We start from the raw sequence: 24,983 nt of genomic DNA, 5'->3' as shown, positions 1-24,983 counted from the left end.
ACCTTCGCCTCGGACTTGCCCTATTTTATTGTCAACCCATGCTAGCGTCATTTATGTTGTATCATGGAGCAGCAGCGGCTTTGATGACGGTCTGTTGACGTTGCCTTGGGAGGTTGGTTGGTCTTTCCCCAGCTAAGGTTCCTCGTTTCTCTACGGCCGAAGAGATCGTAAATGTGTGCCAAATTATAAGTCATATGAAACAATGACTGCTACTTAGTTATGACCATAAAAACGAGGCCAACAGAGGGATGGTCGCTACACGCCAGTCGCGACTGCTGTCAAGTCAAAGTCATTTTGGCGCATAATTTTTACAACCGGGTCCCTCGCGCTTGCCCCGCTCTTGCTGTTAACACGAAACTCGTCGGGTTCTTCATATAACTTTTATAGTCTCCCCTGGTCGTTGCTAAAATATTCTAATTGTTTTCAACAATTTTTGTATGCGCCGTGTACGCGCGGCAGTGTCATAAATCTTTTTTAGCCATAATGCAGCGGGAAGAGGCAGTAGCCAACTGAAATGCCCAAGACAAATTTGCTTTAAAGCTCGCCAATAAAAGTTAACAGCGTAGCTATCCTCTCCAGCTTTATGCTCCGAGTGTGTGCTTTTTGTATCTTCTGCATAATCTAGCCAAAATGTACGCATTTGAGACTGGTTTTTATGGAACGCCGCTGTAAAGGGATGCTAAAAGAGGAGATGGGATTGGGCCAAGACTGAGTGGAATGCACGGAAATCGTAATTAAAATTAGTTTCTTCACAAGGAGCTGTATCTGGATGGCCAAGCATGTTTTTGGTTTCTATGATATTTATATACATTTAGATAGTTGGTAGTTTGTGCCCCTACCTTTACATATGTACATACAAACATACACCTTAGGTTCTTAGTCCGCAGTCACTTGGGTGGGTATTTTATGGCTAACGGACGTTTGCAAGTATCGTAAATTTTATGGTTAATGTGCGGGGTAATTTAAGATAAAATTGCAGCTAACGAAGACAACAATTTCGTATTCTATCAGCACGCATTTGGTAGATTCTTTTTGAAATTCTTTAATTCTTTTTTGTTCGAAATTATATTTATCGTAGTTAACATATGAATATGAATATATCTACAAATTTATCCAAATCACTTCCATGTTTCATAACTTTCTCACGCAGCCTCAGCTGTATCAGTTAACTCAAACTCAAAGATACACAGCGCAGATTACGTAAATATTTCTACATACATTCCTCGCTCTAATCCGCAGATACATTTTCACATGCTTAGCAAAGTTAAGCGGGGCCTCCGTAAGAAATTCCCGAAAATAGCAGCACAACGAGATACTTTCGCCCATAACTTAGGGCCATTGCACGGCAGCCACTTGGCCCGAGTTCATTGCCAATTCGCATGCAACTTGCAGATACTTTGCACTCATGTCTCAGCTACTTTATATCATTTTAATAATGTATCTGCGAGGTGGTTCGCCACACAGGGCACTGGCAAGAGTTCAAGTAGTTTGCACTCAATTTCAATATTTTACAGACCACAAATAAAAACGAAAAATAAAGGCGGAGCTTTGCAGCTGGCAAGACGGCGAACACAATATATCTCATAGATACATATGGTATACACATACCTACATATATTGCTTATTTTATATTAGCGTGTGTCTGTTGTTCGGAGCCCCTCAGGAGCCAAAGTAACTAATATGAATAGCTAATAAATCACATTTGGACTGTGATTTATGTGACAGGTGCGTATTGCGATTTGAAATTGGCAACAGTTTCCATTCCGCATCCGCAGATTGGCTAAAAGCAAAGCATGTGTTACCATTACGTTTCTTGTTTCTGCTCCACTCTGTCATGTAAAATATAGAATAACCCGAAACCCTATCCAAATGTGACCGTTAATTTCGCCTTAAGAGTTGTCAAATTAGTTCAAGGGAAAGGTCTCTCCTAACTGACCCTCAATTACGTATTTCTTCGGAAAACTTTGTTAATTTGTTGTGTCGACTCAAACAATGAGCTGCGGCTAATGGATTCGAGTGGAATGAGTCCAGTGGGCTAGGACATTGGTTCGTTATTAGTTGCCGCGTCGAATGGAACAAGAGAACAAACACACACGCAGGGGAACCGGACTTTATCGATGCCATCAGCAAGTTGGTCGGTGTGGGGCTCCTCATTATGTAACCTCTCATAATTCTTTCATTAATAAAATTCCCACACGACGGTGCCACCATCATCTGCATTATGTAAATCTTCCATCAACAACACGGCTCAGCACGGAGCCGGTTTCATTTTCGGGCTCTTCAGTCCCAGTCCACTTTTCTGCTCCTTTCATCCTTGTCAACTAATTTCGGGGTTGTGCGGCCGACTGACTGCCTGCCTGTCATGTTTTTTAAGACTGTTTTAATTTTCATCCTTTTCGAATGCGGAGATCTGGGGAGGCAGAAGCAGGGGAACCCCGAAGAACGAAGAACAGTCGAGCGCAGCGGCTTTTACTTTCCTTTCCTTTCAGCCTTAAAAATGTTGGCCAAAAACCAAATAAGACGAAAACTACCTGTTCACAAAACCCACACACACCGCAGAGGTAGCAGTAACAACAGCAGCCGCAACAACATACTCGTATTCGTATCCCCCAAACGAACAACCAACGTCAGGCGAACAACGCCCAGCGGGCACAGTGGTTCCGCGTCGAGATCCTTAATGGAAGGGGTTAATTCAAGTTGAATAGCTCAAAGAAGCTGGGGTCGGAAAAATCGAATTTTTGAAATTTGAAAGCTGGAATCGTTTGCCCATTTTTTGCCCATGTTTGCCCACCAATTAGTTTTTTTTGCCCACGTCCAGTTTTTGAGATATGAATTTTCGAAAAAGTTCGAAAATTTTCGAAAATCAAAAATTTCGCTTTTTTCAAAATTTTTTTTTTTAAATCGCAATAACATCGTTTGCCCACGTTTGCCCACCCTTTAGAATTTTGAAAAAATTTATACTTTAGAAAATATAAGGCTTTTAAGTTTACCTCGGTCTAATCAGAGAGTAAATCGTTTGCCCATCTCTTAAAACCAAATATTATCAACAAAAAAGGTTTGCCCAACCATTATTATTAGTTTTTATCGTTTGCCCACCCTTTAAAAAACCTTTAACAAAAATTTTTTTTCGATTGCCCACATTTAAAATACACCCAATTTCGTTAGCCCACCTCTTTAAAATAAAAATTTCCAAAAAAAACGTTTGCCCACCATTTAAAACTAAATAATTTCGTTTGCCCATCCTTCAAAATTCATTTTTAACGTTTGCCCACCCTTTAAAAATAAATTATTTCGTTTGCCCACCCTTTAAAATTTGTTTTTTTCGTTTGCCCACTCTTAAAACTAAATAATTTCGATTGCCCACCTTTTAAAACTAAATAATTTCGTTTGCCCATCCTTTAAAAATAAATTATTTCGTTTGCCCACCCTTTAAAATTTGTTTTTTTCGTTTGCCCACTCTTAAAACTAAATAATTTCGATTGCCCACCTTTTAAAACTAAATAATTTCGTTTGCCCATCCTTTAAAATTCATTTTTAACGTTTGCCCACCCTTTAAAAATAAATTATTTCGTTTGCCCACCCTTTAAAATTTGTTTTTTTCGTTTGCCCACTCTTAAAACTAAATAATTTCGATTGCCCACCTTTTAAAACTAAATAATTTCGTTTGCCCATCCTTTAAAATTCATTTTTAACGTTTGCCCACCCTTTAAAATTTGTTTTTTTCGTTTGCCCACTCTTAAAACTAAATAATTTCGATTGCCCACCTTTTAAAACTTAATAATTTCGTTTGCCCATCCTTTAAAATTCATTTTTAACGTTTGCCCACCCTTTAAAAATAAATTATTTCGTTTGCCCACCCTTTAAAATTTGTTTTTTTCGTTTGCCCACTCTTAAAACTAAATAATTTCGATTGCCCACCTTTTAAAACTAAATAATTTCGTTTGCCCATCCTTTAAAAATAAATTATTTCGTTTGCCCACCCTTTAAAATTTGTTTTTTTCGTTTGCCCACTCTTAAAACTAAATAATTTCGATTGCCCACCTTTTAAAACTAAATAATTTCGTTTGCCCATCCTTTAAAATTCATTTTTAACGTTTGCCCATCCTTTAAAAATAAATTATTTCGTTTGCCCACCCTTTAAAATTTGTTTTTTTCGTTTGCCCACTCTTAAAACTAAATAATTTCGATTGCCCACCTTTTAAAACTAAATAATTTCGTTTGCCCATCCTTTAAAAATAAATTATTTCGTTTGCCCACCCTTTAAAATTTGTTTTTTTCGTTTGCCCACTCTTAAAACTAAATAATTTCGATTGCCCACCTTTTAAAACTAAATAATTTCGTTTGCCCATCCTTTAAACGAAAGGAAATAATATATATATATATATATTTATAATATATATATATATATATAATTTATTTTTAAAGGGTGGGCAAACGTTAAAAATGAATTTTAAAGGATGGGCAAACGAAATTATTTAGTTTTAAAAGGTGGGCAATCGAAATTATTTAGTTTTAAGAGTGGGCAAACGAAAAAAACAAATTTTAAAGGGTGGGCAAACGAAATAATTTATTTTTAAAGGATGGGCAAACGAAATTATTTAGTTTTAAAAGGTGGGCAATCGAAATTATTTAGTTTTAAGAGTGGGCAAACGAAAAAAACAAATTTTAAAGGGTGGGCAAACGAAATAATTTATTTTTAAAGGATGGGCAAACGAAATTATTTAGTTTTAAAGGATGGGCAATCGAAATTATTTAGTTTTAAGAGTGGGCCAATCGAAATTATTTAGTTTTAAGAGTGGGCAAACGAAAAAAACAAATTTTAAAGGGTGGGCAAACGAAATAATTTATTTTTAAAGGATGGGCAAACGAAATTATTTAGTTTTAAAAGGTGGGCAATCGAAATTATTTAGTTTTAAGAGTGGGCAAACGAAAAAAACAAATTTTAAAGGGTGGGCAAACGAAATAATTTATTTTTAAAGGATGGGCAAACGAAATTATTTAGTTTTAAAAGGTGGGCAATCGAAATTATTTAGTTTTAAGAGTGGGCAAACGAAAAAAACAAATTTTAAAGGGTGGGCAAACGAAATAATTTATTTTTAAAGGGTGGGCAAACGTTAAAAATGAATTTTAAAGGATGGGCAAACGAAATTATTAAGTTTTAAAAGGTGGGCAATCGAAATTATTTAGTTTTAAGAGTGGGCAAACGAAAAAAACAAATTTTAAAGGGTGGGCAAACGAAATAATTTATTTTTAAAGGATGGGCAAACGAAATTATTTAGTTTTAAAAGGTGGGCAATCGAAATTATTTAGTTTTAAGAGTGGGCAAACGAAAAAAACAAATTTTAAAGGGTGGGCAAACGAAATAATTTATTTTTAAAGGATGGGCAAACGAAATTATTTAGTTTTAAAAGGTGGGCAATCGAAATTATTTAGTTTTAAGAGTGGGCAAACGAAAAAAACAAATTTTAAAGGGTGGGCAAACGAAATAATTTATTTTTAAAGGATGGGCAAACGAAATTATTTAGTTTTAAAAGGTGGGCAATCGAAATTATTTAGTTTTAAGAGTGGGCAAACGAAAAAAACAAATTTTAAAGGGTGGGCAAACGAAATAATTTATTTTTAAAGGATGGGCAAACGAAATTATTTAGTTTTAAAAGGTGGGCAATCGAAATTATTTAGTTTTAAGAGTGGGCAAACGAAAAAAACAAATTTTAAAGGGTGGGCAAACGAAATAATTTATTTTTAAAGGGTGGGCAAACGTTAAAAATGAATTTTGAAGGATGGGCAAACGAAATTATTTAGTTTTAAATGGTGGGCAAACGTTTTTTTTGGAAATTTTTATTTTAAAGAGGTGGGCTAACGAAATTGGGTGTATTTTAAATGTGGGCAATCGAAAAAAAATTTTTGTTAAAGGTTTTTTAAAGGGTGGGCAAACGATAAAAACTAATAATAATGGTTGGGCAAACCTTTTTTGTTGATAATATTTGGTTTTAAGAGATGGGCAAACGATTTACTCTCTGATTAGACCGAGGTAAACTTAAAAGCCTTATATTTTCTAAAGTATAAATTTTTTCAAAATTCTAAAGGGTGGGCAAACGTGGGCAAACGATGTTATTGCGATTTAAAAAAAAAAATTTTGAAAAAAGCGAAATTTTTGATTTTCGAAAATTTTCGAACTTTTTCGAAAATTCATATCTCAAAAACTGGACGTGGGCAAAAAAAACTAATTGGTGGGCAAACATGGGCAAAAAATGGGCAAACGATTCCAGCTTTCAAATTTCAAAAATTCGATTTTTCCGACCCCAGCTTCTTTGAGCTAAGTTGAATTGGTAACTAGATTACCCCAAAATGCCTGAAAACAGGCGGAGCGCTCTAATAATAGTGCGAAATAAATTATGAAATCAAATGTATTACCATTCATTCCCTTATTTTCTTTAACAAACTAACGATATAGGTTATATTATATTAAATATTTTTTATATTAAAGGCTTAGGCTTAATGATCGACACCACTGTGCAGCCACATTTGTCGTTTCGGCTCCCATTCCTCATGTCTTTTTTCTGGCCTCACCGGGGTTCTCCTGGCTTGAGTTTGAGTTCGGGTTTTTTTTTAGCTTGGCTTGGTGGCTGCTTTTAAATACCCTTTACCTTGGCCATATTAATGCGGCTCCCACTGTTACTTGGCCACTGTTGTTGTTGTTCTCGCTGACGTCTCTGCTGTGCTGTTGGTGTTGCTGTTGTACTTCATGTAGTTTGGTTGTCATTTGGCAGCGCCCGCTGTTTAGTGTCCAACATGAGGGCCGTTGGTGTCGGCAACGCTGCTCCCTGCAACCGGAGAATGCGAGAAAGGGAGAGGTGAGAGAGTGAGGAAGAGATGTGGCAGGGAATGTGGAGCTCAGATGGAGTCTGCTGATGCTGTTGGTGCTGCTGCCTTAGATGTTGCTGCTGTAGATGTGGCTGCAGCGCCTCTTGGCCTCGTATTGGAATTTCGCCTGGTAGCCCCGGCGACAGTTGTTGAAATTAAATGCTCACATGTGGGTTTTGTTTTCTTGTCTGCTTTTGCTGCCCTGGCAATGTGCTTAAAAGGCCCCAAGTCCCACCAAAAAAAAAAAATTAACGAAGAAATACTGGAAGAATACCAAAAGTCGAACGGCATTAAAACAAAAACTAACTGAAAAATAGTTTATTAACTTTATAAAGATCTATAAATTTATTGGTCCTATTGAGTAACGCACCACTATACTGAAAACTCCCATCCAAATAAACGAATGGATGCAAGTACGGCAGCGCAGGAGGCAAAAAGGATTGCTTTAGCCAAACAAAAATTAAGACAGCGCAGTCAACCAAAAACAATGATCAATACGGCGAGCGCCAAAACCCACAGACACATACTCTTATATATGTATGTATGTATATGAATTGGCGGACATATAAATGCAAAAAAAAAAAAAAGAAATCAAAAAAGGAGGATGCTTCATTTCAGTTGCAGTCTCCAATAAAGCTTAAAACATGGGCGAGGGAAGTTTTAATATTTTATTGATTATTGATAAATGAAAAGTTCGAGTGCGAAAGGTAAAAAGAGATTTCAAAGAAAGAATAAGGAGGCAGCCACTTGGGTCTTACCAATTTTGTAAATTATTGTGCATTAATAAAAAATATTCACCTTCGCAAGAGAATTTTAAGAAGTTGCGACTTTTAAAAGGGCCCTAAAGTCAATTTTAAAGCATGTCTTCTGTAAGTCAACCATTATTTGTTTTTATGTTATGCCTTACACAATTAATAAAATGTATTTAGTTTAATAAATATTACTAAATTGCATCCGTTGAGAGGTGTTCAAAGCAAAAGCTCAACATGAATAGTAAAAGAGCAGAGCTTACACCTTCTAAAGTCTCTTCAGTAATTTTCCAAACTTCAATACCTACTCTCCCTCCAAAGTTCGCCTCACAAACTCCTTGAGCAAATCAAAAGGAACTCTCATGTGTTGTTTGCTGCTGCTGCTATTGCCAAGTCTTTACAAGTCGGGTCCAGGCACTTCATTTGCTCCGCTCCGCTCAAGTTCCGCAGATACAGATACAGATACTTCGACATCGTTCGGTTGTCTGGTGCTTGCATTTATGGTTGCATTTACTTTTTAATTTCATTTGCTGTTGATGCTGCTGCCGATGCACTCCTTTTTCGAATTCAAGTGGAGTCAATTTCTTATGTCATGACAAGACACATACTTCAATGCACACGGACAACAACGAGCGGGCTCAAGTCGGGATAAAAAATAAAATAAGAAATGCCAGACAGCAGTATTCCGTTTTGTCTTGGGATCCGAATCCCGATCCCGATCCCTCAGGAGATGTTGTCGCCATTCGGGTTGGGGACTAGGGACTATGTATATACCTTCAGCATTTTGGAGGCACTCACTCCCGGCCCCTGGGCTTAAATATCTTTGCTTATTTTTGGACATACTTGATTGAAGTATTTATGAGATTTCAGGCATTTCTGTAATTTCCTTTTGAGCTTTAGGTTACGCTCATCTTATTTTTCGGGTGCCCCATCGTCAAATGTTCGACAAAAGAGTTAAATGTTAAATGTAGGAGTCGAACAGGCAGACAAGGGGCAGAAACGCAGATATATTTACATATGCATGGGACACCGTCCAGGTCCATGTTTGTCAGATGAAAAGATATGTCTTTACATGTTTTAATTTTCTTGGAAATTGTTGTTCGACTTCAGCTGAGTGAAGGCACAAAACCGAAGCACCGAAACCGAAACCGAGAATCAGGCAAAACACACGCAGAACACTACTCTCAACTCGGCTCTTCAGCATTTCTTCTCGACTCTCGGTTGTTTTTGTTTTTAAGTGAAATGTTAAACCTTTTGACAGCGGTAGTTTTCTTATTTAATTCATTTTATTTGCGGCATTTACTCTCGACTCGCCTCCTGCATCCCTCCTTACTTCGCTTTTGGAATTCAATTTTGGCTTTTTGTTTAGAGCCAGTTCTGTACTGTCTTTCTCTGCGCATTTTAATGTCAAACAATTGACATGGTTAGGCTTAAAGTTCTCCGAGCGTGTCTCAGTCTGAGTTTGGTTTTTGTGGCCAATAATTAAAGTTGACAAATCAGATGCTGATAAGGGAAAGATGAAAACGAAGACACAGTCACTAAATTTGCCTTAAATTGTTTAATTTTACCTCTCGGTTTTTGTGGTATTTGGGCATGATTAGTTTATGCTTCAAATTTCGGTGTTTTGTGAATCAAATTTCATTTCACAATTGAATGCTTTCATAAAGCGAATTAATCCGATTTATTTGCCGACTAATTATGAAACTTTAATCTAAACTAAACTTTTCACACTCAAATCATTTATCTTCGAGTTAAAGTTTCAAGTTTTTTCGTCTTGGTTCTAAAAGTTTTGATTAGAGCAATTTCTCAAGTTTCCGTTGCTGTAACTCAAAACGCTTTGGGGACACCTCACCGAAAATGAAGGAGAAAATAATAAAGAACGGAACGAAAACGGAAAATTACAAATACTTTTGTCATTACACGAAGCTCGAGTACGTATGTATGCTGCAGATATCCAATCGATGTGGACAATGGTTCGCAAGAATAACTTTTCTCGGCGTCATTTCTCAAGCTCAAAATGACGAAACGCGCATCTTGGATTATTAATTACAATGCCATGAGAGATGATGGCTCGGGGTGTGTTTAGGTGTGTGTATGTTAACCAGCAGGCAACCGAATCGAAATCGAATACGAGTACGACTACGAAAATCCCAAACTCAACTACCCCACCTACCCCACCTTTCCCATCTTCCACCTCCTCCCACCAACTGTGCGACAATTTTGACTTTTATAAATATTTTGACTTGTTTTTGTAGCTGACAGATACCTCCGTCGTTCTCCATCCAAAATCTTCGTCTGCTCGGGTTCTGTTTCTGATGCTGCTGGTGTAGCTGATGTCGCTGGCTGCGCCTGATGCTGCTTTTTCTGCTGCCGGCGGCATATCTGTGACAAAACATCATTCAACGTGTGCAATGATTGATGATGCAACTCAAAGCAACTTGTACTCAATTTTCACTGCCCGCTGAGCCTGGAACGTGGGGCTTATAGACACACTCACACTCGCCGCCGACGAGGCGAACTCACATAACTCGCCGGGCATGACAAAATGTCACAAATATTCTACAAGCAATTTGTTTAAATATCGCATAAAAGGGGAAGGGGAAGCAGTAAGGCTAAGGTAAACGCGGCTTTACAGGTAGAACTAAGAATGCTCTGTAAAAAGACCAGACTGAAGAGTATAAACTAGTTTGGGACATATATAAACCGTTTTTGAAATCAGTTGTGGGGATAGTTGTAATATTTATGTGTGAAATTTAAAAACCAAACGTAAAAAGTTCCATAATTTGACGTTTTTTAACTTAAATCATCTCGTTTTCCTATTTAAATGAACTACTGTCCTTACATAGATTAGATAAGAATATATGATACTCTCAAAAATTCACATCTATCCTTTGGGTTCACACAGTCAATAAGACCCATTGGTCGAGTGTATAGCAAAGCGAAAGGCGATTGCGTGATGCAGCCGAAGACCAAGCTGTAGATACATTCGTGTATATGCACCTACGAGAGGGGTCTAAGTCTAAACTGGAAGCCCAAGTGATTGGGGAGCCACAGAAAGGCGCGCAGCCGTGCGGCAATTAATATGTGAGCAAGATGCAACCATTGCCATTACCATGTGCCTTCAACTTGAACACAAAATAGTTAACTAAAAGGCAAGTGGTTGTCGGCCGTGGGAGGGGCAGGTGGAGCGGGGCAGGGGGGATCTCTGAAGTCCAGGTCGAAAGCTGGCAACGGCAACAGCTACATGATGTGCAATTACAAGGCGGGCTAGCAGCAGCAACACTGCAGCACTGCAAAGGCAACATTGCAATCGGCAGGCAACAACAGCAACAAAGCAACATAAGTGCAGTGTCTGCCCCGCCCTGCCCTGCCCCGCCCCCTTTCTGCAGGCAAAGGAAGAGGAAAAGCAGCACCAGCAGCAGCAGCAGGCGAAGCAAAAAATATTGCATCTTCTCAAGCATTTAATCTTCTTTGCGCCTTTTTTAACCTTTTATTATTATGCCTTCAACGTGCAAACGTTTTGCTACGCTTTATATACCCCCATCCATCCCCGTTCGCATCCGCAGCCCCGCCGCGCCTTAACCCTTACCTCGCCATTCAGTCCAAGCCTTCCGTTTCGGGGCGCACTTACTCACACGCCAACTGGAGACGGAGTATTATTCCCAGACCAAGACCCAGTCCCAGATCGCAGCCAAGTGGAATTCCAGCTTCTGCTTTTGTTGTTAATAATTTCTTTTCACTTCTCGGAGCTCGGCTTTTGCAATTAGAATGCGTGTTAAGTGCACAAAGATACAAAAGATACATTTCAAGGGAGCAACCGACGTAAGGGATGGCTAGGTTACACAGGAAAAATTTTTACGACATTTTTATTTCGAGTAGAAGTGCAAACTTTTAAGAATTCTTATTTTGTTTTTCAGAATAAGACTCGGTATTCAGCTGCACATCTTTCCCAAAGAAAACACCTTCAATACAAAACCGATTTTTGTCTGAATTTAAATGTTTTTTTTTTTTTTTTTATAGATATTTAGTTTGCTTAAAACTTCACCGTAATACCATTCAACAAATTCCAACGATTTTGGATACAATCACAAAGTGATGGCCATAAATTTCAAGACAATCAAATTTAATTAATTTTCCATGTGGGCCCAAATCAAACACCCTCCTGTCGTTGTCCTAACCCTTCTTCATGGTGGCCAGTATCAACCCCTCGATGAATTGCGTTGGACCATCCAGGTTCTTCTTAAGCCGCTGATTGGAATGTTTTTGTGTATTTGGCTCGGTCGAAAGCTGATTTTACGCTCTCATGCAACCGGCTACGTTGAGTGGAGTGGTTGGAAAAACTGTTGTTGATAGAGGCCTTTTACGGAAGGACTGGGGACTTTCAATTAGATACGTCCTTCGTCCCGCTTGTTATTCCGATGATGGGATTGCTGTTGTGATGGGATTTTCGGGGGTGGGTAAAAAAAAACTCGCGGTTTATTTCAGCAATTTGTCTAAGTGAAATTTGCATTAATCCTATGCAGATCTCCGTTCAGATATTTATTGTATCTACACCAATATTGGGCAGTGAGGCCTAAGTAATTTGCCATACTGCGATAACAAACAAACACTTAAAGCTGTTAAGACAGCTCAAAATTCGTTTAAGGGTTGGAAATTAATTAATAAGCCGTGTGATGAAATAAAGCGGGGACTTAAGTATAGATTTTTATGGGTTTATAGGGCGAGATAACATTTAGTTTAAATTAACTACCTTATTTTATTTCTTCTATTTTTTTCTATTTCAATTTTTATATAAATTATGCAAGTTATTCTAATAAAATCACAGATAATTTCTTTAACACCAAATTAATGCCCAAATCACTTGAACTTTCTCCGCCTTCCGGGAATCTAAATTCTTTCCCATGGTCCAACAGCTTCATTAGCATACCTGTAGTTTTCACACCTACGCAACTCACTGATGGATCATCTTCCTAGATCACGGCGAGTGATCCCTCTCCCGGGGCTGGAGGGAAACTCTTGAGAGCTGGCCCACAAAGGAAACCCATCCAAGTGCGCACTAAATATGCCATGCTGAAAAAGTGGCTTGACAAAGTAAAACTGTATCTTATAAATACGATTATGGGCCAAAGTGGCCACAGATCACGAGGAAACTCGGTAGGGAGGAGGGCAGCCACAGACCGCCACGTTATAATTTCACGAAATATTTTCATGAAAAATGAAATTAAAAAAATGCATTAAGTGCAACTCTGACTGGAACTGCAACTGTAGCGGCAAGGAAGCCATACGAGCTAGTCGGCACTGGAGTGGGTAGTGGCGGGTTAAGCATGAAGTAGGGGTTAAGAGGGGATCTTCGTCTGTGTGCGATGTATGCTTAAAAACAAAACTGGCTTCAGCTTTATGGCAGCGCCAAACAAACAAACCAACTCACACAAAGTTCTACTTCTGCTGCGGCTCCATGAATTTTGTTGCTTCTTTCTGTTGGCAAACGGTGGTGCCTGGCAAATAAAAAAAACCGCTAAATCTGAGTGTAAACATTTCCAAGCGACTTCTTAAAATAGTAGTCAGTTATTTAACAAATTTGATTTTCTTTATTAATATTAATATTAACTTTTCGCATTCCCACATTTAGTTAGAAAAAGTGCCTCATTTTAGTAGCAGAATATTCGTTAACATTATTCAAGTTATACACACATAATACTATTCTGCCATTTTGCTTTCACCTTTGGATGAACACTTAGCCTCAACTTGAAAAAAGCTATATTAACAGCACTGTGTGGCATTGCCACTGCGACTGCGCCTTAATTCTGTCCACTCCTCCAAGCCACTAAATCTCTGGTATATCCGAAAATGCAAGCCAGATTTGTGGAAAAGCTGTAGAGGAAGAAATAAAAAAGAGGAATAAAGAGGAAAGAAACATTCTGCATCTGGTAGATACATGCGCTCGAATGGTTGTGGCAAATATTAGAGCTATGTTCCTGCGGCTAAAGATTTAATGATTTGCACTTTTATGGAAATAATTTTTGCTCCTCTGCAAAGCTGCCTCAGTGCTGCTGAATGCAGCAGCGGCAGCATTCTGTGCATGGCAGCAATTAAAAATATTTAATTATCGTGCAAAAGTTGTCCGAACATGCGCAACATTTCTCACATGTCCAGGAGATACAGCAGAGACCCGAGAAGATTAGGAATACGGTAGAGTTGCTGTAGAGCGCGGTGAAGGTGTTAGCATACTGTATTAGAATCTACCGAAAAGCGTTGTCTAAAAATTCGGAGGCTGCCAGCGATTTCCTGTTGTCCAAAAACCAGAAAAAGGCAACACTGAGATACGCTTCTTGGGAAATCATTTGGCAGCTATTGGAGGCGAGGAACCCGACACATTTCGATTTATTCACTTTGAAGATGAACCGCCACACGTTTAACCCCGCTTTTTTTGTCAGTTTATTTCGATATATATTCTATAGCCTACATTTTAAGCCGCTATAAGAAAGTTAACAATTTATTGATTATTTCTGAATGCGTGTTTGTGGCTCTGAAATGATTTAACTTAATAAACTGGGAACTATCAAGATCAGAATTTATGAATGACTCGTTAAAATTCTAAAAAATCTAAATCTTTTTTTACACTAGATTTTATTGTGGACTAGATTTTATTGTGGACGATAATCTACTAAGCGGCAGTAGATTTCGGATAGCATTTATGTTTTACAACAAAAAGCGGAGGACTCAGCATGCTGCAAATTTAGGGGCTTAAGAGTTTAATTTTAAAAATTAAGCCAAGGGACCGATTGTGTATTTAACAGATCTTATGTTAGTTTGAGATCAAATATTCTAATTATTTGCGACAACATAATATCACTTCTACAGAGTTCATTAATGACATGAATTTCAAAAGTAAATTTTTACTTGTGCATTAAATGAAAATTCCGATGCACCTGAGCTCTTTACGTAATGAGTTGGGATTCCTGTCATTCGATTCATTATCTTTAGCGCCCTCTTACTATTTCAAGATCCCGGACCATTTGCCATTTACCATTTCCAAGCACAACTATTGCAGCTGTGAAAGGCAATTTGTAATTGTGTCGTTGGGAAAGAAGGAATAAAATGGGAAACAGATGCCTGGGTGGCTGTGGAAAAAGCATTGCTCTGTTTCAATTTAATTAGCCATTAAAATGTCTCGCAATTGTGTGTGCGAGTGTGTGTGTGTGTGTGTGACGTCACATGCCAAAGAACTACGTGACGGCTTGCATCCTTTTGCACTTCACTCTCTGGGGGATTCACACAACACCCGGGTATCTTGGGCATCTTTGGTCTCGTTCTGCCCGGCTCGGTTTGGCTTGGTTTGCGCTGGTCTGGTCCTTATCCCCAGCCGATATCTGCAGTTTACCTCACTTTTCCACCTGACAGTGGACTCGACTTGACTCCACTTCACTTTTATTTGTCTTCATCTGCTAACTGGCTCCGGAGTCTCTTTTTCATTCATCTCTGTTTGCCTCTGTTTGTGTTTGCCTTTGTTTGTGAATTTAACTAATTAAGTTTCCCATTTTCCCTCTCTATTTGCAGATGTAAGTGCTCGAACGGATTTTTCCAGCCTCAAGTCAAAAGTGTTTGCGTGTGTGCGGAAATCAATTTAAAATTTATGCGACTTGGATCTGGTCTATTGGATGTCAAGGTTTTGTGTGTTTTCTATTTCATGTGAAATTCATCAGCCATTTTGGCAAATTAATTTATTATGCTGTGTGATAAAAGCTAGGTCGTTAGATGACTAAATAATATTTAATTAAGAGCCTATTGGGTTGAATTGTTGAGTGTTGTTTTATAGTTAACTTGTTATTTTTTATTAGTTAATAATTTTTGATGCCATTTGGCTTTTGCCTTTGGTATTTGTCAAGATAATGAAATAAATCCGGTTTTATCCCCTCTGAACAATCTTAAGATTAAATCTTCGGATTCTGAAATGCAATTAAGTTTCTCGCACTACCAATCAACATTCAACACTCTCTCTTCGAGAGTAATAACTCAAAGATATTTTAACCTATTTGCCATGAATGGCAATCGGTGGGGCTCGCATTTAATTGACTGATTGCTGTTGAAACTGCATGCATGTGTCATCAAAGAAAAAAAAAAATATATATATATATATATCTGAGAACGAATAAAAAATCCTTTTCATGTTTGCCGCGCTCTAAATCACAAACACATAAACCAAATTTAATTAAAATCCACTCAGAACGGCATCCGGATTATGTGCATGTGTCCTCTTCTCTATTATTTCCATTGATTTATTTTGCACACACTGAGTGGGCTTTTATTTAAACATTTTCATTAAGAAAAACTGCAACTGAAACTGCACTTGCTGGGTGTTCCCAGTCGAATAAACATAATTCCTATGATTTATGGATTTGGCACAATGAATAAACACTGGCAAAGTGCAGACTTTGGGCAAAGGAGATCGGGAACACATAAGCATTTATTTTGTTGGGGCCCAGAATGTTGATATATTAGCCAACAACAACTATGTATACATGTTTATTATTAGCCAAAGGCTCGCCTCCAGAGCAAATCCAAAGATCGGGGGAACAGGGACCAGGGACCAGATACCAGGGACTTGAAGCTTGAAGCTTGCAACCCGGGGACCATGGGACCGGCCTGCAATCATAATAAATGTTCATTGAAACCTTTTAAAAATCGCGCTGCCACAGCCGCCGCGCCTCAATGAAGCAGTGCAACAATAAATTTTAGCCACGAAGCCGGGCGCTCTATACACCAGCACATAAACATTAATAAACTTGTTGCAATCCAAAAGATAATTAGCCACGGCTAGAGCTGCGCAACACCAGCAAACAACCGACCGACCAACCGCGCTGCACACATCACATAAAGCCAAAAGACAAGACAACAACAACAATTTGCTATTTAGTATAAAGTTTCATTAAAAACCCACTACGACTGACTGCACGGGCCATCATGCAGTTTTGTATCTCAAAGATACAATGAACACAGAAGAGCCTCTTCCCATCGTTGCCATCAGATCGCACCGCACCGCACCGCGCCGCATCGCCTGCCTGCTGTCGATCATAATTTAACATAAAAATGATTTGATTACTATAATTTCTTTTGTGTTTTGGTATCACCTGGTAAGCTCATTTACTACAACGGCAACGCCGCCTATTACTCACACCGGTCCATCGAAGATCCCCTGGTCCGGTCTTGGGTCCTCGGTTTCGAGTTTTGGTCGGGAGTATCGCACCACGGACCCCACCGCATGCAGCGTGTGTCGTTTCGTTGTATATTGGTATAGCCGACAAGAACCAGAAACAAAAAATTCGAAAAACGAAGGCAAAGATGAACACAAGTCGGCGATCAGCGGCAAGAAGGCCCGAAATGAAACTGCGGGAAGGCAGCACCCAGAGTGCCATCATTACAGTGGGAAAAATAATAATAGTATATTTGTTTAATTTGAGTTGGAATCGAAATATAGTTTTTAATGTTCGCAGCACACTTGTAGACTCAATTCAAGTTCGTTTTAAAACTTTCTTCCATACATGAAAACATAGATGAAATTCAAAGAAATTGAATGCACTTCATATTTGCTCTTCTCGCAGTGCATCACGAAAACTGGCCGGCCTGCGAGGAGTCAAAGTCAAACTGACAAACCCGTTCCGGTGTCTTGCAAGAGCCTCCTGCCTCAAACCCTCGATCCAGCCTCAGTCGCAACCCAGGTCGGAGTCCCAGTGCCAGTTTAAGGCCAAGAAGAAGTCTTACAGGCAATAATAGCACCGACTTAAGAGCCACGAAGAAGTATACTTCATCGGGTCCTGGTACAAATATCTTGTTTCATGTGTGCGCTGGACGTTAATAGCAGGCCGCACCATTGTCCCAAAGCCAGTCAAAGTCCCCCTTTTTCTCCGCCCTTGTCTCAGCTTTATTCTGCTCTTTTCTTACCCGTGCCGCTGCATCTTTGCTGAGCGCCGCTTCTTGGCAGCCTTCGCTGCATTTCATCATTCATGCACGTTATTCTGCGCATTGCTGGGATCTCAGTTATTTCTGGGATTCAGTGTGGTGACTCTGATACGCTTCTGGGAAGTTACTAGATTTCAAATCACACTTCAGCTTAATTTTTTGGAGCAGTAAACTCATTTCCAATATATATATTGACACTGTCTTTCAAAAAAAAAAAAAAAAATGCTGTATTAGTTGTTACAAGTTACATCATTACATTACAATAAAAAGTAAGTAATCTGTTTTTATTATTTTGATCTCTTAGAATTGCCTAGTCTCCTTAAGTCTTAGAATTTCTTATAGCATATTTTGTATTCGCTTCGGCAGAAACTACCCAATACCCATATTTATTTCTTCTGGTGAGCTTCAGCGATGTATGTGCTCCATGCATCCTGCTCGCTTTCGTATCCCATTGGCCGAGGCTTAGAAGCAGAGATTGAGTTACATTGCTGGGGATTATTATCAACTGTATTATCTGCCATTTCTTCTCCTGAGATTTTCCCCCTTTTTCGGATCTCGGCGGCAGCTGCTCTTTGGCCAGAAAAAAGCCAAATAAAAATTCGTTACGCCGCTGCTGCAGCGAGATTCTCAACTTGGGAGCGAGATTCGTGGGTCTTGGTCTTGGTTTTTTCTGTTTTTAGGGTTTGTGCTTTTTTAATGATACCCTCTTAAGTATTTTTTCTCTGTCTTCCGCAGTTTCAGTTTTTTGTGTGTGCCGCATCGGTTCAAGTGCCTTTGGTGCTGTCGTTATTTGGTGCTTTAAGTTTTTGTTGGGGTGTCGACGGACATGCATGTTTCATAAGTTTTGGGGGCAACAATTGTGTAAAATTATGAGCTCCCGTCCGTATTTTCCATTTGGCATGGTTTCACGGCATTAGTACAAGCAGCTAGCCAGCGAATCCGAGTCGGTCTTTTGTTTCATTTTGTGGGCATAAAACAAACTGGAGTAGGTGTTGTCGTTAAGTTTTGATGTGCCACATTAAACTAGACTCCCCGAGCAGATTGAGTTTAAGCTGCGCCACCCCATTGTGCAGTTTATGATTGCAGATGAATGGAGCTAGTAAAAGCGAGGAAGCCCACTGTGCTCTAATGGGAAATACGATTTAGCCTATTGGCATAAAACATCTATATATTTTACCAACTGTCCTGCTGCCTTGGAAGTCGCTCTTGGATTTTATCGGTTTTTGATTTCGCATAAAATCAAAAGACGACACTTTCAAATACCTCTGCATATAGACTTATAGATCTCTTCGAAATTGGAATTGGAATTGAATAAAAAAGTGAATGCCATGTGGGAGTTTTAGTTAGAGGAAATTAAATCAGTTCCTCAATCTGTTTTTACATGGGATAAGTTTTTGATGCACAATTTAAAATCAGTGTCATGAATAGGCTTTATAGGTAGGCTAATTTATTTACTGTTTTAAAATTGATATAACATTGTTAGTCAATTGAGAAGATAAGTTGACAAAGATATGTTCGCTTTGCCTTCAAAAACTTTTCTTTCAACTTTCTTACACAATAGCCCACTACCTCGACCCACAGTCCACCCCTAACTGGGTCACATTACAGTTGGCAAATGGCTGCGGTAAAGTTTTAAATCATATTTAAAGAATACGGCAGTAGATTCGGGCCCAACTATTCCGATGGCAACCGCGAAGACGTATAACACACGAGGCACTGTTGAAATAACCAAAGGGAAAGCTCTGGGGCACAAGTATTGCACCACACTAACGGCGGTGGTGGTGCGGTATGCTATGGAATGGAATGGTATGGTATTGGTGCTGCTGTGGCCCGAGATGGAAGCCAAAGCGGCAAATGTTCCAGGAAACTATAAAAGACAATAGCGGCAATATGCCAGCTCTGGTTTTTGTGGTTTTTTATGCCGGACTCTAGGAAGAAGAAGCCTTTCTGCCTCTTGGCGTGGGCCTAAGTCAACAACAAAGAAGCGAAGCCTCAATGCCCTGGACGGCGCCTTTTGTTATATATATATATATATATATATATATATATATAGGTATATCTATACGTACAGAAAAACCCTCCGAGGAGATGGGGATCGTGGGGTTGAAGTATTGAGCTTGGTAGCCAAGTTGTGTGTGCTCACGCATTAATATAGTTCCAAGACGAAGTGTTCGCAAGAGAGGTGTACACAGAAAAGAATTAGTTTGGAAAATTGTGAAAATGTCCTATTTGTGGCGTGAAAAGATAATATATTGCAGGTATCTCGTGGAAGAGTACTATCCTTAAAAGATTAAGAACTATCTTTTTTCCTGCCCAAAAATCTAGGAGGTTAATTTTGTTTGAATTTCAAAAATCGTTTAACATTCTTAAATATTGTTCAAAATTAACAAACGCCTATGCCTATTTCGAAAAGGTAGATATTTTTTCTCTGCACATAGAGATATAGATGTGTGTGAAACTAGTTTATGACAGGGTCGAGTTGGTGTGGGGTGGCAAATAATGTTGTTTATGTGGGGGACCGAACCATAAATAAGACGCACCTCGAGGAGTAAAGGGAGTAACCTGGCCCAGCTGAAACCTAGCTGCAAAGCGGAGTGGTCAAGTGTAAGGTGCGCAACTGCTCCTATTCCTATTCCCGTTGCCAATCCCATTTCCATTGGCCAGTGCCATTTCCATTGTGGTGTCGTCTGCAGAATCGCAAGACGTCTGCTGGTCAAGTGTTGCAGTTGCTTCCTGCCTTTCGGACTGACACTCACCTGGCCTTTAGCACTGGTGTGCTCTGCTCTTCTTCAGCTTAGGCTTCGGCTTCAGGTTCAGGTTAAGTTTCTTCTTCTGTGTCTGGCATTCAATGCATCAGGCATCCTTGTTCTTGCGCTCGTATTTATTCATTTTCCTTCCATTGGCCTTTTCCCATGACACCGGTTAGCCGCATCTTCAGCTGCTTTGAGCTTATTTGGTTACTTTACGCCATTACCTGTATTTCTCCTTCGACTCCACAACTTCCCCCTCCGGCGCGTTCTGATAATAAAGATGACAAAATATCTAGAGAAAATCATAAACCTTGTGTGTATGGTTGGAAAAACAATATCTTGCAGATATAAAGTACCATTTATGTCGTGCTTATATCTTATTTCGCCACAGTCGTGCCATCGCAAGAGTCGCGAATCCCGAATCGTTTTTCGCAGTCCAAGTCCAGACCAGAGTTGGGACTCCCAGTCTATGAAGTCCGTGCGGCATTTCGGTTTGGTTTGGCTTGGTCTTTGGAGGACTGCTGCTGCGTTGGGAGATTGCTTTGCAGGCAGTTAAAGAACTGCTCGTTTGCGTAGGCCACAGTGGTTGAAACTGGGTGTCTCATACTATAAAATTGGCCATACATGTCGTTCAGCTTTAACTGGTTATAACTTGTATGGTATCGCTTTTAAAATGGTTGTTATATTATTTAATAATATTAACGATTGTTAATTTGATTATTTGATATATTTCATTATTCTTAAATTAAGTAATTTTTTTTTATGCATTGGTATTTTTTCAATTAAATAGATTTTTTATCGAGACTAGCATGATCTGCGTTTGGACCCACTGTGCCTGAACATGACTCAAGCTTTACAGCACTTCTTCACATGACGGCGACAGGCAATTGGCCAATACCAGCGCCAGTGACGCCAAAGCCATGGCCACGTTGTCATCTTGGTCAAGAGAACCAGCGGAGATGGCGGATGGACGATGGAGGCTGGGTCTATTGGCAATCTTTGCGCTCGACCAAGTCTCCTCTTCTTTCCTCTTTTCTATCCAGCGCTGTTTGGCTATATTCCGCTCAGTTCTGGCCTTTCCTGGCCGACTTGTATATATGCTTTCATTACGAGCTTAGTTCACGTCACAATCAGTTGTTGGCATCGTTAATGCCGCATTGCTGCACAAATACAGACGCAACATACAGGTAGCCCTACCTTTTATAGGAAAGAACGAATCATACTTATTACCTATTAAATTGTAGGCAAATGCTCATGCTAAAACAATATATTGAAAATAACATAAGCTAATATAGTTTTAGGCTTTCGTTTTTCAGGTACAATACAAACCAAACTCAATAATACGAAGTTGCCCAGAGTTGTTGCTATTTTGTTGACCCCTCCTGTACACATAGTAACTAGTTGGCTGCTGTGGCAGCTTCTTCAGCAAAATGTCTTTCAACTTATCGCACTAACACACATATAGCATGTATATGTGTATATGTATGTATATATCCTGTGGAACCATGTGAGGAGGCTCGCTGGCAATTTGCATGCAGCCGATTGGACCCCTCCGCCACCCACTTTTGCACTGTACGTGCATGTAATTTATGCGTTTAGATAACACTTTGCTAATTTTGAATGGCATAAATTTTTTTACATTAGAAGGGGAAGATGGAGTGGCCCAGTCCTTTGGATCGTGCCTGTAATTGTGTGTGCGTGTCTGTTACTTATTTATCCGTATTCCTTTATTTTTGTGGCATTTTCTTCGCTTATTTTGCATGCCGCACTTATGATGATGTATTGATTGTTAGAGGTGTCAGATTTTTGTTGTTGCGGCCAACACTCACTCGCCTGGCCTTTCGTTTCGCCTGGCGTAATTAAAGGAAATATTTGAGATATGCCAAGATAATAGTGCTGGAATGTTGTTGGATTAATTAATTGAAAATGAGCTGTGGCGGGACCGGGATCGGAGTTGGTAGAAGACACAAGATATCTGGTCTGCCTCGCTTTATTTGGCGTTGCTCTGTTGCTCTGTTGCTCTGCTGCGTTCGTTGGCCATGTCGCCCGTTTGCTTATCAGTGGCAGCATTGACTTTTTATGGCACGAGCAGGAGGAGGCCGACCGGACCTGCGACTGTCCGTGATTAATAAGGATTTTCAAGTCGTTAGCCGTCTTCGCCAGCCGCTCGTCGCGTTTTTTTATGGTCGGCGAGGGAGCCAGGGAAACGAGAATCGAATCGGGAGACGGGGCAGCAGGCAAATTTCCGATTTCAACAATGTCGCTCAAGTGGATTAACTTAAGTTTTGGCTTTGACAAAGGCCCCCGGAAAACGAGGGAAAATGGAGGAAAAAATTTCAAGCAAAGGAGAAAAACCAGCAGTTGATGCTTGAATAATGATGTGATAACCGTAGGCATAAACTGGCCCACGGACCCAAGATGATCCTTCCAGTGTCCACAACTTTGCCGAGATACAATTACGGACTAAAACATTCCTTACCAGCTGTGATGAGTGTCTAGCTATTTTCTAGTAAATTAGCTGCAAGCTCAAAAGACAATAAGTATTTTAGTATTATATGACAAAATAGATATATTACATTTGTGATATTTTTTTCTCCAAGTCTCCACGTAATACCGTTTCCTATAGACAGCTCAAACGTGCTACGTCTATTTATCAAAGAATAACAGCTATTTCTGTGCTACCTCGCAACGCTGATTACCACCCACGTACCTCTGTCTCGAAGAAATCGCGTCACAGCTGCATGCGCTGTTAAAAAGTTGCTGCTTAAAGTTTTCAAATTATTCTAAGTAGGGCAGCGCAGAGGATTATGCCTGGGAAATGCTTCTTTCTTGGCTGGCGCCTTGGATTAGGCTCGAATTAAATTGGAATTAAATTGGTCGCTTAAAGCGCGACAGAGTGAACTGAAGCGAATTGGGCATTTGCCATTGCATTTGCCTTCTCAAATTGAATGGGTGAATCAAAACAAATTTGTTCGGCAGAGGGTGAAATTTCAGACATTTCCTCGGAGTAGTGAATATATTAATGTATTCATAAATAATGCGAATCAAATATGTAATCATAAATAAAGAAAGCTCTTGCTATTCGATATACAATTTGCACAATCGATTTCGCTATGTTTTCAATCATAAAAATTAAATCTCACAGTAATTTATAAAATATATGTATTTGCAACAACAAATTTAGTAATTTGGAATAGAAAGATTTACCTTAAATTATGCGTTCTAATTCAAGCTGCTTTATTTAAATTTTATTTATAAAACAACGTATTAAGCTATTTTGATAAATATTCTTTGGAATGTGATTTTTATGCTGTACCCCTGCTTTAAAGTAGTCGAGAACTTTGCTCTTGAGTTTTGTCAGCCTAATGGAATGTGTGGACTTTCCGTTGTCAAATTTGACAGCATTGCTACCAAAATATTCTGTATAATGCTAATTAAAAAATCAATAGTAGCAACAAAAAATAGGAAACCAGCAGATGAAAGAAAGTTGAACAAACAGAAATGTGTGTAGGCATAATCAAAACCGCATGGAAAAGTTGTGGCTACGGTTCTAGATTTTTGTTATTCGTGCCCCACTGAGTTCCCACCGTTTACTTTATGTAGATGCTGGTTGAAGATGCATTCTCTAATCACATGCAAGTGTGGTGGAATGGAGGCTGTAAAACTCAATCAAATTTCATTGCAGTACGACGAAATGCGGACCTTAGAAGTGCACCGCCGGTCCAAAGTTGCGGAGATATATAAACAGTTACGTTACTCTTAATTACATATCAAATATATCGCCTCGCTGATTGATCTCAAGCCAAGCAGAAGGCGTGGAAGCCCCAAAAACCGTCCTCGAGTGGATGGTCCCTCTGAGTTGGGCGGCCATAAAATCAACATAAATCTGAGTTATAAAAAGTCATGTTCGGCTGCACTTAATTAGCGGCCGACCTCAGCGGAATGAGTGTCATGCCCATATGTCTATTACGATCCCATCTCGTTCTCCATAAATACGGAGGCACGACGAGGAGCCATCCTCCCATCCGATATCCGACGACTATAACTCACACGATTTGCTGATGCGTGTGCCAGGAGTGTTGAGCCAAAATGTCAACAATAAGCACACTCCCATTCCCATGTCTTTTTCTAAATTCGGAACACATTCCCACTGTCTCGTCTCGACGACCCGTGCTCCAAAATTAAATGGTGTGAACGAAATTTTATGCCGAATCATGCGTGGAAAATGATGAAGATGCCTCCGCAACCAGGAAAGTCGGCCTCATCCAGTTTCTATGTTCCTCCGCGCTTCGTTGATATATACTTACGTGCCTCATTTCATTTGTTTATGGTTTTCGAAGGAGATTTGCAGTCGAAAAAAATGGAAAATAAATCTTAAGATATTTTGCCATTGAATTAAAGTTCATTTTATAACTCTAGCTAAATGATTAAGGTGTAGTTTCTAATTCAAAAAAGAGTATCCACAAAGTACGGACGTATTTAAATGTAGATAAGAGATATTTCTGGGGCACATTGCATGTGTGAGGCCTGCGCGTTAGAAAATCCAGTTTTCTTGATAGGGAGCACACACTGGGCCATGATAACTGGGCCCCAAAATTAAGTTGAAATCCATTTACATTTGTTAGAAGCCGCCGGCTACGAGGCGAGGTGCCAAAGAGTAGTG

The 24,983-nt window shown here is 39.4% G+C and overlaps 1 protein-coding gene across 3 annotated transcripts in view, besides 1 other annotated feature; it reads left to right on the top strand.

Annotated features, from left to right (window-relative positions):
* The window catches only part of CG42238 (uncharacterized protein), an 86,645-nt gene that overhangs the window by 25,514 nt on the left and 36,148 nt on the right, over positions 1-24,983 (top strand). Inside the window, exon 4 of one of the 3 annotated variants that reach the window (NM_001273724.1) lies at positions 6,874-6,875. The gene's annotated coding sequence lies outside the window, so the exon portion shown is untranslated. 3 annotated transcript variants of the gene reach the window in all.
* Positions 2,704-6,318: a mobile genetic element.

Source organism: Drosophila melanogaster, chromosome 2L (genome assembly GCF_000001215.4).
Source record: "Drosophila melanogaster chromosome 2L".
In the NCBI taxonomy this organism is placed as follows: domain Eukaryota; kingdom Metazoa; phylum Arthropoda; class Insecta; order Diptera; family Drosophilidae; genus Drosophila; species Drosophila melanogaster.
This window is presented reverse-complemented; position numbering and strand designations above follow the sequence as displayed.